This window comes from Hyperolius riggenbachi, chromosome 3 (assembly GCF_040937935.1).
Source record: "Hyperolius riggenbachi isolate aHypRig1 chromosome 3, aHypRig1.pri, whole genome shotgun sequence".
Lineage (NCBI taxonomy): Eukaryota > Metazoa > Chordata > Amphibia > Anura > Hyperoliidae > Hyperolius > Hyperolius riggenbachi.
In genome coordinates this window covers 379,052,953-379,066,894 of record NC_090648.1, presented here as the reverse complement: position 1 = coordinate 379,066,894, position 13,942 = coordinate 379,052,953, and the positions used below count along the sequence as shown (strand labels likewise).

The window sequence follows — 13,942 nt, the reverse complement described above, 5'->3', positions numbered from 1 at the left end:
AGATTCTCTTTAAAGACCAAGCAAAGGTGAACAGATGGGTCTGTAATGCTGGGTACACACCATGCGTTTTCCCGCTCGATCGGGATCGATTCGACTATTTCCAACATGCTTGATTCTGGCTTCGATCGTTCCTGCCGTTGATTTTGCATACTTAGCTTGATTTTGCAATACAGATAGGAGTAAAAAAAAGCATCTGCTAGTAACATCAAAGCAGAGGCGCTCAGCTTTGATGTTACTAGCAGATGCTTTTTTACTCCTATCTGTATTGCCTGAGGAAGCAGGTTTAACCTGCGAAACGCGTTGCACTTTATTTTGGAGTACCCAATAAACGTTTTTTGACTGAAAATCTACACTTGTGTGTTCTGCTTGCAGGGGGTAAATCCACCACTGCCTCCTCTATTACCAAATTGGTTTTTAAGCTCATTTAGTCCCTTTTATCCTTTTGGCGCCTCTCATCTTATTGCTACATGGAGTCCACCCTAGGTGGAGGGTTGTACCCACTTCCTTCTTCTACTACAGAGTGACTTCTTAATCCTGAGTGGGGTCAGGACAATCTCCCCACCTGCCTTGACAGTGCTTGCCTAATGGTAACCCTGGTTTGTATTACATTTTGAATTACTCTATAAATCTTCCATTACCAGTACATACTACACTATATTGGGCTCTTGGTTTCCTTTTCTTCTCATCTGTAGAGTATTGGAGGAGTGGAGAGAGCAGATTGGAGAGTATCTCTGGACGAGATCGGAGATGTATGAAGGTGAGGTACGGTGAATGGATTTGTAGGCAGTTAACAATTAAAGCATACCTGAACTATGAAGAATATGGAAGCTGCCATATTTATTTCCTTTCAAACCATACCAGTTGCCTGGCTATCCTACTGATCTTTCATGCATCAGTAGTGTCTCAATCACCCACCTGAAACAAGCATGCGGCAAATCCAGTTAAACATCTGATTTGCATGCTTATTTAGGATCTATGGCTAAACATATTAAAAGAAGATCAGCAGAACAACCAGGCAATGTGCATTGTTTAAAAATGAAATAAATATGGCAGTTCTCATATCCCTCTCACTTCAGGTGTCCTTTAACGGTTAAAGTTTAACCCTCTGGGCGATACAATTGCATCGCCCAAGAGGGGGCGCAGCACTTTTTTAAAAATTTTTATTTTTTTAAATCATGTAGTGAGCCCTGGGCTCGCTACATGATAGCCGCTGTGCAGCGGCATCCCCCCACCCACTCCGATCGGCTTCGGCGATCAGAGTAAGCAGGAAATTCCGTTCAGAACGGGATTTCCTGCTGGGCTTCCCCGGTCGTCATGGCGACGGAGTCCCGATCCACCCCTCAGCGCTGCCTGGCACTGATTGGCCAGGCTGCGCAGGAGGATCGGGGGGGGGGCTGTGCGGCACGGCGGGTAGCAGCAGATCGGCGGCGATCGGAAGTTACACGCAGCTAGCAAAGTGCTAGCTGCGTGTAACAAAAAAAAAAAAAAAAAGTTATGCAAATCGGCCCACCAGGGCCTGAGAAATCTTCCTGCGCGATATACCCCGAGATACCTATGAGATAGATGTATATAAATGATAGAGAATAATATATATATATATATATATATATATATATATATATATATATATATATATATATATATATATATATATATATATATATATATATATATATATATATCTTTAGCTTTATAGGCTTTACATTAAGGGCCCATTCACACCTGCGTTTTCAAGTTTTGCAGGAGTTTTTCCACGATTTCACGCGGAAAAAAAATCACTGAACACCGTGGCGATTTTGCTGCGATTGCGTTTAGCGCTTCTATAGCACTGAAACGGGATTGCCAGGAAATCGCCTGAAAATGGTGCAGGCGACGCATTTGCGTTTCGCGGCAATTAGTGCAAATCGCCCAAGTACTGTAAGAACGGGCCCGTAGGGTTTCATTACACTAAAGCGCTAGCGTTTGACCGTTCTGCTGAAATTGCGGAAAAACGCTCTAGTGTGAATGGGGCCATAGGGTCGGTTCACACTTGTTTCAAAACTGTATCTGTGGCTCAGTTTTTTTTGCCCTGGACAAAAACAGACCCACGGATACCAATGTTAAAAATAGCATCCGTCTTCCCACACAAAAAAAACAACAACAAAAAACACACCACACGGATCAATGGGCTCCGTTTTAGTCCGGATTTTGCAGATTTTCTCGGAACCCGGATACCCGCGGAGGTAATGAATGACAACACAAAACCGGATCTCCTCTACACAGAGAACTTTTGCACACAAAAGTGTTGCCAAAGCAGATTGCCTACTGCCTGCTCCTCCCCTCAGGGTCTTCTTTGCTGACCTCTTTATCCAATAGAAACACACAGGAAGGAAGGACACGTTTTTGACATAGGTTTAAACAGACTGGAAACGTATGCTGTATGCTGCAAAAGCACAACATTTTGACAAATGAAAAACTAATCCATTTAAAACGCATTCCGATCAGCAACCTGACAAGTGTGTATGACCGTTATGCCTGATCTGAGAAACCCTGCAGAATGACAGGATAATTTTTATGTGCATAAGAACAAAGCTAACAAGCTTTAATAAGGTTTGCCAGTAAATCTTGCAACCTATAAAGCCAATCAGAAAGCACCAAGCTTTTGCTCAACAACAGGTGGAATTTCCCTATAACTTATTATGCAAATTCTGCATAGAAATGATTTGTAAATAGTCTACATATTGAATGATGTCATTGGCCATCCTCAGTGATTAGGTGTGGTGGTACATTTTGTGGAGTGGGCAGATGATCAAACAGCATAGAGCAGAACAAGGCTTGAGAGAATTATAACGTGATCAATTTGTATTCAGATTTCTGATGAAATCTGATTAAAGAGACTCTGTAACAACAAAAACCTCCCCTGGGGGGTACTCACCTCGGGTGGGGGAAGCCTCCTGATCCTAATGAGGCTTCCCACGCCGTCCTCTGTCCCACGGGGGTCTCGCTGCAGCCCTCCGAACAGCCGGCGACAGAGCCAACTGTAGCTTCAATATTTACCTTTGCTGGCTCCAGCGGGGGCGCTGTGGCAGCTTTCGGCACGGAAATAGACGGAAATACCCGATCTCCGTCGGGTCCGCTCTACTGCGCAGGCGCCGGAAACTTGCGCCTGCGCAGTAGAGCAGACTCGACGGCGATCGGGTATTTCCGCCTACTTCGGAGCCGACAGAGCGCCTGCGCAGGAGCCAGGAAGGTAAATATTACGTCACCGCTGCACGGAGGGCTGCAGCGAGACCCCTGACAGATGGAGGACGGCGTGGGAAGCCTCATTAGGATCCGGAGGCTTCCCCCACCCGAGGTGAGTACCCCCCAGGGGATGTTTTGTCGTTACAGTTCCTCTTTAAGGCCTGGAGCCCACTAGCAGTGCTTTTCTGAACGCTTTGTGATTTGAAAAGCTCTTGCTAATTGTGTGTAATCCCACTTGAGCGATGTGATTTAAAAAAAATAAATCTTCCATAGCATTGCATTAGCAATCGCTTTACAAGTCACAAGCACTTAGAAAAGTGCAGCTAGTGGGTTCAAGGCCTAAAGCCCAATCTACACGATACGATTCTTTGTGCGATTCGATTACGATTCTATTTACATTCTGATTAAATCCGACATTTCCGATCGGGATTCGATTCAATTCGATTTGCCATTGCAAAACAATGGCAAATTGAATTGAATTTAATCCCGATCGGAAATGTCGGATTTAAATCGGATCCTAATCGAATTGCACAAAGAATCGTATCATGTAGATAGGGCTTTAGATGCACAAGGTGGTACACTGATAACTATTACCTGATTGATGTGTGATCGGTAGGTGATGAACCACTTGTTGAAGGGGGCAGCATCTGTCATTATCTATGAGAAGCCTGAGTGGTGTAACCCTGTATTTGTGACCCGATCAAAGGAATCCCCCCAGCACTAAAAAGCATTATGGCATTACAAAAGGCTACAAACTATTGATCATTCTGTCTAGCCATGTGATGATCAGTAGCACGGAAAGCATAGCAGACATGATGTTTACTCTTTAGAAGCCAGTGTTTGATTCACATTATTAGTACATTTGAAGCAGTAGTTCTCCTTTTTTCCACATATACTTACATGCAAGAAAAAGAAAATTGCATGAGAACGATGAATCACACGATAATTAATCCCATGTGAAAATGTCTCGCAAGAAACTGCTTCACTCATTGCTCTGTAGTGAACACGCATGAGGCGTTTTTAGGAAAGGAGGAAGTCTGCGTTCATTGTAGCTGCAGCCATAAGCAATTCACTGTTATCGCTTGTCTAGGAATTCAGTATAAAATTGTCCTCTGTTGGGGGAGAGTTTGTGTTCTTAAATTCATGCTTGCTTAAAATGTTTCTAAATGAGGCATTATCAATAACATACTTATACTGCTTCTGACCAGGGGCGCCTCTAGTCATTTTGTCACTCCAGGCGAGAAAACCTGTGGCGCACGCCCCCCACCCCACACACACACATAGAAAATAAATCACACAGTCTTTTACTCAAAGAAAATCGTAATGCTGCACCATTTTACCAGTAAAGATATATACTGCGGAAGCATATCACCGGAAAATGATCGTAATGCAGCAGCGTATCACCAGAAATTACACTTATTGCGGCAGAATTTCACCAGAAAATACACATAGGCAGGGCTCCACTTTCATGAGGCACAAAGGGGGACAGAAGGAAGCACAAAGGGGAACAGTAGGTGGCACAGGGGGGCTGAATAAGGAAATAAAGCACACAGGGCGACATAGGGAGGCACAGAAGGAGGCATGAGGTTCAGAAGAATTCACAAAGGAGGACAGAAGGAGGCACAAGGGAACAGAAAGGGGGACACAAGGAGGCACAATGGGCAACAGAATGAGACACAAAGGAGGACAGAAGGAAGCACAAGAGGACAGAAGGAGGTACACAGAAAGGCAGCGGGCGGAACAGGGGGACAGAAGAAGGTGTAAGGGCCAGAAGGAGGCACACAGGGGGACTGAAGGAGGCACAAAGTGGGGCAGAAGGAGGCACAATGGGGGACAGAAAAAAAAAGCACAAAGGGGGCAGAAAGAGGCACGGGGAGAAAGTAGGGGGCACAAAGGGGAACAGGGGGAAAGAAGAAGAAACACAAGGGTGACAGAAGAAGGCAGAGGGGGATGTAAGGAGGCACAGGGAGACAGAAGGAGGAAGAGGGGGGCAGAGAGCCACAGGGACACAGAAGGCGGCACAAAGGGGCACAGAAGGAGGCACAGGGGGACAGAGGTGGCACATGGGGACTGATGAAGCACAAAGGGAGACAGAAGAAGGCACATGAGGACAGAAGGAGGAACAGGGGGGCAAAGGTAGCACAGGGGGATAAAGAAAGGCACAAGGGGACATAAGGAGGCAGAGGTGGCACAGGGGCACTGAAAGAGGCCCATGGAGACAGAAGGAGGCACAAAGGGAAACAGGAGGCAAAAAAAGAGACAGAAGGACAAACAGGGGGTCAGACATGGCAGAAGGGACTGAAGGAGGCACAAGGAGACAGAAGGAGGCACAAAAGGGACAGAAGGAGGCACAAAGGGGGAAAAATGATGTACAAGGCACAGATGGACACAGTGGCAGCTGCCTGCAACTTACACTAAGCAGATGCAGCAGAAGCAAGTAATAGAACGCCTACGGGTGGGGCTTAGTCATGGGCATGGCTTAATCCAGGGGGCGTGGCTTAATCCAACAACATGGCGTCCCCAGGACCAATGGCACTCCAGGCAATGGGCTGTACTGCCTATGCCTAGAGGCTCCCCTGCTTCTGACAACACCTCTGCTTAAAGAGGAACTGTCACGAAAATCTTAAAATATAAAACACATACAAATAAGAAGTACATTTCTCCCAGAGTAAAATGAGCCATAAATTACTTTTCTCCTATGATGCTGTCACAGTAAGTAGTAGAAATCTGACATTACCGACAGATTTTGGACTAGCCCATTTTCTCATAGGTGGGTTTTCAGGGTTTTCTTTATTTTTAAAAGCACTTAGTGAATGGCAGTTGCTCCGTCCAACTGCCAAAATAGTGTGCAGTGAGCAGGGAGGTTGGCCAGCATCTTTGTATAAATCATTTTCAGCGAATGTATTTATAAATAATAAAGGCCATGCTGAGAATCCCCCATGAAGAGATGGACTAGCCCAAAACCTGTCTGTAATGTCAGATTTCTACTACCTACTGTAAGTGACAGCAACATAGGAGAAAATTAACTTATAGCTCATTTTACTCTAGGCGAAATGTGCTTCTTATTTGTATGGGTTTTAAATTTTAAGATTTTTGCGACAGTTCCTCTTTTAAAGACCAACTTCAGGATTTTGTTCTTTATTCTAGTTTTGGTCTGTGAAGAAAGGGAATAGAAGCTTAGGGGGGGGGGTTGTTACTGCTGTCTTTGTACCTATTACAAGAATTGTCCCCTTATGCAATACAGATTGCTTGGTATTCTTCCCTCTTTAGTTATTCAAAAATAAATAAAAAATAAAGTTTTATTTTTTGTTGTTGTGGTAGCCTCTGTCACTCTCAAAGACATTGAACACTTCCTGTTTGGACTGAAAGTGACAGAAATTCTTACAGAAGAGGATACGCCAGCAGTAACCTGCCAAGTTCAAAATTATTTATAATTAAAATAATTGTTTTTATTGGAGGTGGACAAACGCTACAAACATGCCACTGACTTTATTTATAATAAAGTCAATTTCGACATTAAAAACTTTTTTTCTGTGGAACCTTCTGTGATATAGGCTATGAACAAATATACATTTGTTTGTTCTACAAAGCCATTTGCTTTGAGGTTTACAGTCCAGTGTACAGTCAGAGCTCTGAGAGGTTTGAATGCTGTGTTCTGAAATGTAGATCATCCCCTTCTTTATGTTATATCATGGGACCTATACTCTCTCTCAGACTTATAAAGCCTGAAATTATTGGTTGCAGGTAAGGAGGAAGAGAGTCTGGCTTTATGAGGCTGTCAATGCAGACAAACTTTTTATATGAACCCCATTGGCAAAAGGAGCCTGTATGGAGCTGTAACAAGCCACCTCAGTGCCAACATTGATGACAGGGGAGATGCAGCATGCTAGGATGACTTTGATGGGCTCTTGTAGCACTATGGGGGCAGCTCGCGTGTGTGCAGTCAAAGGAATTCATCCTGCTGTACTCTGGCTGATTGAGAAGAGAGCCTTCCTTCCATTACATGTAACATAACTAAGCCATGACATCATGGCTTTGCAGCCCGCCACAGCCAGTGGTCCCCCCTCCCCACCATCACTGCAGCTGCGATCACACCAAAAAATGATGTCACCCCGGAAGGGGTTTAACCCCTTGTGTGCCAGAATACTTGCAAGGCTAAAATACCCAAAACAGCAAAACAGATGTAAAGCCTAAATGAAGCCAGTGGCAGAATGCATCCACTACTGTCGCTATACAAAAAGAGCCAGGGAGTCTAAATTCAGCAGAAAATTAGCTGCTTTCTGTAAACAAGCTGTGATAGCGATCATGGGAAATGGGGGAATATCTCTGGAACTCAGCAGAACTGAATTAACTTAGAAGCACAGCAACACACATGGCAATCGGTTATCTGCGACTAATACTTGAGAAATACTGCAGCTGGAATAAAGCAAGTGTGTTTATATAATCCACTGCAGCAGATCTGAGGATTTTCACAATCTTGCTTGGGTATGGATAGGATGCAGATTCTTGTTATAGGACTGCACTGTACACATTCCCTCTAACGCTCCAGTGTTTTCACAGAATGGATGGGACTTAACTAGATTCAGAATGATCAAGCTAAAGCCCCATACACATGTTGGATTTACATCACCCTTAATGATTATTACTAGATTCTCAGGGTGACATTATGGGTTATGAGCACTGTACAGACATAATTCTCGTCTGTAGCCGTGCAGTGTGTACTGTCAATTGAGAAGAGACAACAGGGTGGTGCACGGTTGAGTGGCTTCATTTTGTGATCTGGATTGATAACAGAGGGCAGCTATATACACGCTAGATTCTTTGGGTAGGTGGGCAGCGTTAAAATCCCCGCATTTAAAGAGGAACTGCAGCCTAAACATACCGTACATACTGTCATTAAAGGGGCACTATGGCGAAAAATTTAAAATATGTGCAAACATAGACAAATAAGAAGTACAATTTTTCCAGAGTAAAATGAGCCATAAATTACTTTTCTCCCATGTTGCTGTCACTTACAGTAGGTAGTAGAAATCTGACAGAAGTGACAGGTTTTGAACTAGTCTATCTCTTCATAGGGGATTCTCAGCAAGGCTCTTATTCTTTATACAGATATTCCCTAAAAAGCATTTAAACAATGATGCTGGCCAGCTTCCCTGCTCCCTACACAGTTTTTTGGCAGTTGGACAGAGCAGCTGCCATTCACTAAGTGCTCTTGAAAATAAATAAATCCCTGAGAATCCCCTGTAAAGAGATGGACTAGTCCAAAACCTGTCACTTCTGTCAGATTTCTACTACTGACTGTAAGTGACAGCAACATAGGAGAAAAGTAATTTATTGCTCATTTTACTCTGGAAAAAATATACTTCCTAATTGTCTGTTAGCACATTTTTTAAATTTTACAATTTTTCGCCATAGTGCCCCTTTAAGTTACACTAGTTATGTTAATTAAAATAGATACGGTAGGTATCCTATAATATAAGCTCTTACCCACCCTGTTTTAAAAAGAACAGGAAAATATTTGTGATTTCATGGGGGCAGCCATCTTTGTGACAGGGAGCATGAAACACAGTTCCAACTGTCCTGTGTCCTGATCCCCCTCCCAGCTGCGCATGCTAGGCTTCAAATCTCAAATAAAAAAGGGGAAAAAAATTGCGCCAAAACAGCAGAAGGAGAACAGAATCAGAAATCCCATCATGCGTTGTACAGCATCAGGGGAAAATGCCCGGGCAAATTTCTTTGATGGGGCGAAGCTTAGCTTCTGTGCAGCTAAAAATGAGGTTTGGGTAAGAAAAACAAAGTTCTGATGCTGTGAAACTGTTAAAGAAACACCAAGCCTTTTCAGTGCTGCTGAGTAGATTTTTAGTCTGGAGGTTTACTTTAAGTCTCCAAGAGGGCATCTATCTTGCAGCAGTCACTGCCACACAGACGCAGTTCAAAGTCCCTGCGACTCAAGCGCGTTCACAGCTGCTAGAGCATACAGGGAGATGTAGCGTGCCCGGCAGCTGGTGCATGCCAGGAGATGTAGTCTTTACATCTTCCAGTCAAAGTGTTCAACTGGATCACTCCGTCAAATACTTCGGAAGTTTGCCTCAAATGATTCAGAACTGAGTGCACAGCAAAAGTAGGAGTTTGTTACAAGTGCTTTCTCTCACTGTGCATGCGCAAGAGGACCGGGCACAGGGAACAGGAGGGACTCTGAAGGCAATGAACAGTATCAGGAAGAGGTAATCAATTACACCATGGGTTTCATTTAGTATTTTTTTCCCCTTGATTCAGATGTACATTAAGAAAACCAGGCAGTAGGAGCCTGCTGGAGAGCCAGGTACATAAGATGGATTCTGGGAGGGAAATCTCAAGTTCAGAAAGACCTTGGCAAGATATGATTGGTCAATTTTTAAGCTACATAAATTTGGCTACAAAATTTGCAGAACCATGCATCAACTAGGAAGTATTTGCATCTCATTGACCATGCCTAGTCCTGGGTACAGAAAATAAAGGTGCCCATATTTCTAATGATGATGGGCAGATTTGACCAAGAGACAAATCTCTCTCTGATCCCATCTGATTAGATAGAGATCCGTCTGCTGCCCATACGCTACAGGCTGATTCCTGATCAATTTCAGCATGAAACCTCAGCCTTCTCACTGCTGCCCTCTAGTGTATACAGTGGCTTTCAAAAGTATTCGGCCCCCTTGAAGTTTTCCACATTTTGTCAGATTACTGCCACAAACATGAATCAATTTTATTGGAATTCCACGTGAAAGACCAATACAAAGTGGTGTACACGTGAGAAGTGGAACGAAAATCATACATGATTCCAAACATTTTTTACAAATAAATAACTGCAAAGTGGGGTGTGTGTAATTATTCAGCCCCCTTTGGTCTGAGTGCAGTCAGTTGCCCATAGACATTGCCTGATGAGTGCTAATGACTAAATAGAGGGCACCTGTGTGTAATCTAATGTCAGTACAAATACAGCTGCTCTGTGACGGCCTCAGAGGTTGTCTAAGAGAATATTGGGAGCAACAACACCATGAAGTCCAAAGAACACACCAGACAGGTCAGAAATAAAGTTAGAGAAATTTAAAGCAGGCTTAGGCAACAAAAATATTTCCAAAGCCTTGAACATCCCACGGAGCACTGTTCAAGCGATCATTCAGAAATGGAAGGAGTATGGCAAAACTGTAAACCTACCAAGACAAGGCCGTCCACTTAAACTCACAGGCCAAACAAGGAGAGCGCTGATCAGAAATTCTGTCAAGAGGCCCATGGTGACTCTGGACGAGCTGCAGAGATCTACAGCTCAGGTGGGGGAATCTGTCCATAGGACAACTATTAGTCGTGCAATACACAAAGTTGGCCTTTATGGAAGAGTGGCAAGAAGAAAGTCATTGTTAACAGAAAAGCATAAGAAGTCCCGTTTGCAGTTTGCCGCAAGCCTTGTGGGGGACACAGCAAACATGTGGAAGAAGGTGCTCTGGTCAGATGAGACCAAAATGGAACTCTGGCCAAAATGCAAAACGCTATGTGTGGCGGAAAACTAACACTGCACATCACTCTGAACACACCATCCCACTGTCAAATATGGTGGTGGCAGCATCATGCTCTGGGAGTGCTTCTCTTCAGTAGGGACAGGGAAGCTGGTCAGAGTTGATGGGAAGATGGATGGAGCCAAATACAGGGTTAATCTTGGAAGAAAACCTCTTGGAGTCTGCAAAATACTTGAGACTGGGGCAGAGGTTCCAGCAGGACAACGACCCTAAATATAAAGCCAGGGCAACAATGGAATGGTTTAAAACAAAACATATCCATGTGTTAGAATGGCCCAGTCAAAGTCCAGATCTAAATCCAATCGAGAATCTGTGGCAAGATCTGAAAACTGCTGTTCACAAACGATGTCCATCTAATCCGACTGAGCTGGAGACGTTTTGCAAAGAAGAATGGGCAAGGATTTCAGTCTCTAGATGTGCAAAGCTGGTAGAGACATACCCTAAAAGACTGGCAGCTGTAATTGCAGCAAAAGGTGGTTCTACAAAGTATTGACTCGGGGCTGAATAATTACGCACACCCCACTTTGCAGTTATTTGTAAAAAATGTTTGGAATCTTGTATGATTTTCGTTCCACTTCTCACGTGTACACCACTTTGTATTGGTCTTTCACGTGGAATTCCAATAAAATTGATTCATGTTTGTGGCAGTAATGTGACAAAATGTGGAAAACTTCAAGGGGGCCGAATACTTTTGCAAGCCACTGTACATTGTTCCCCCTATGTGCGCATCTATACATTACCTGCCCTATGTTGCCCACCAGTCTTCAGAATTCCGCTCCTCCATTAGCGCTATACATGCCACTGGGGTATAGCAAGTGGAACACGTGTCATCACACACGAGTCACGCGTTATATGACAGTGGAGTGTATAGCGCTAATGGAGGGGCAGGATTCCAAAGACGGATGGGCATCACACAATGGGTGTCATAGGACAGGTAATGTATAAATGAGGTGGTGGTGGTGGTGGGGTGACATTCAGATGGTCAATTGGCCAAGTCGAGAGATGTATGGCCACCTTAAAGGAAACAACACAGCTTCCACACTGGCAAAGCAGAGTTATAATCGGCTTCAGGAAATTTGGGGAATTCTTAGCTGACTAAATTGCAAAAAGCCTTGTGGAGCACTGTTATACGTTTATAGCAATTTTCAATGGAAGTAGAGTTTCACTTTAAAGCCAACAGTTCCCAGTTCTAAATAACAGCACAGAGCAGAGTCATGTGAATGAGGAGCTTCCTGTAAACAAGAGTTCTATTAATGACTCTGTTGTAGCACTTTGCGTAACAAGAAGCACATGGTTTCGTCTGCCTTGTGAAAGACGCAAATCCCTAATTGACAATGAATGGAAGCCAGTATTGAAGACTTTTAAAATGAAAACAAGTACATAAACAGCACAAGCTAAAGAATTAAATGCTGAATGATGGTCATCAAAAACAATTGTTGGTGATGGTTTCAGGTGACAGCTTTACCATCTATATCTGTATGGACAAGTTTCCTGGTTACAGCAGAAGGGGACAAACACCACCGATCATTTGTGTCAATCATTTAGAAATACAGTATTGTGGATTGCTATACAACATCAAGGACATCTGTACTTGTACTACTAAACGTTCACCCAAGATGATCATGCTTAACCATCTCAAGCGACAAATATAATCTCTATATAGCGTAAAGCTAACTGAGCTCCTTGCTTAAAAAAAAAAATTCATATCAAATGACCCACTGCATTATTTAGCAAATATATCAAATAAACCTCCCACTAAAGGGAGCTAGGAAGGTTCATAAATTGTTTAAAGGGAACCTAAACTGAGAGGGATATGGATGTTTCCTTTTAAACAATACCAGTTGCCTGGCATCCTGTTGACTCTATTGCTGCAGGCTGAACCACACACCTGAAACAAGCATGCAGCTAATCCAGTCTGACTTCAGTCAGAGCACCTGATCTGCATGCTTCCTGAGGGGCTGTGGCTAAATGTATTAGAGACAATACTAATTTACAATTTAAAAAGGAAAAATCCATATCTTTCTCAGTTTAGGTTCCCTTTAACCAGCTGAGCGGTCTGGACGAGCTCAGCTCGTCCAACACCGCCAGCGGCTGCCGCTCAGGCCCTGCTGGGCCGATTTTAATGAAATAAAAAGCAGCACACGCAGCCGGCGCTTTGCCAGCCGCGTGTGCTGCCTGATCGCCGCTACAGCGCGGCGATCCGCCGCGTGCAGCGGCGAAAGAGGGTCCCCCCAGCCGCCCGAGCCCAGCGTAGCCGGAACAAACAGTTCCGGCCAGCGCTAAGGGCTGGATCGGAGGCGGCTGACGTCAGGACGTCGGCTGACGTCCATGACGTCACTCCGCTCGTCGCTATGGCGACGATGTAAGCAAAACAAGGAAGGCCGCTCATTGCGGCCTTCCTTGTTTATTATGGGCGCCGGAGGCGATCGGAAGAATGCCTCCGGAGTGCCCTCTAGTGGGCTTTCATGCAGCCAACTTTCAGTTGGCTGCATGAAATAGTTTTTTTTTTTATTTAAAAAAAACCCTCCCGCAGCCACCCTGGCGATTTAATCAGAACGCCAGGGTGGTTAATACCCCCCTTCCACTAGTCTATATGCGCTCCTCCATCTTCTTTGCCCCAGCTGTAGCAGTTCAGAGTATCCATTGTGATGTCACGTGTCCCTGCAATGCATGTTGGCTGATGTTTTACATTAAAGGGCAACTGTAGTGAGAGGGCTATGGAGGCTGCCATATTTATTTCCTTTTAAGCAATACCAGTTGTCTGGCAGTCCTGCTGATCCTATGCCTCTAATACTTTTAGCCATAGCCCCTGAACAAGCATACAGCAGATCAGGTGTTTCTGACATTATTGTCAGATCTGACAAGATTAGCTGCATGCTTGTTTCTGGTGTTATTCAGAAGTCTCTGCAGCCAAATAGACCAGCAGGGCTGCCAGGCAGCTGGTATTAATTAAAAGGAAATAAAAATGGCAGCCTCCATTTCCCTCTCTTCAGTTGTCCTTTAAGAAGTGGGACATGTAATCCCATTAATGGACTACATCTCCCAGCATCCATTGCAGCATCTAGGAACATGTGACATCACATTAGCTACTACTTTGAGCCGCGGTACAGGGACAGAGAACATGGAAGAGTAAGCAGTTCTTCACATTATTCCTGCACAAGTAAAATACC

At 44.2% G+C, this 13,942-nt stretch overlaps 1 protein-coding gene across 3 annotated transcripts in view; it reads right to left on the bottom strand.

Moving 5' to 3' along the window:
• The window catches only part of DUSP16 (dual specificity phosphatase 16), a 57,750-nt gene that overhangs the window by 36,060 nt on the left and 7,748 nt on the right, over positions 1-13,942 (bottom strand). The gene's annotated exons all lie outside the window — the stretch shown is intronic.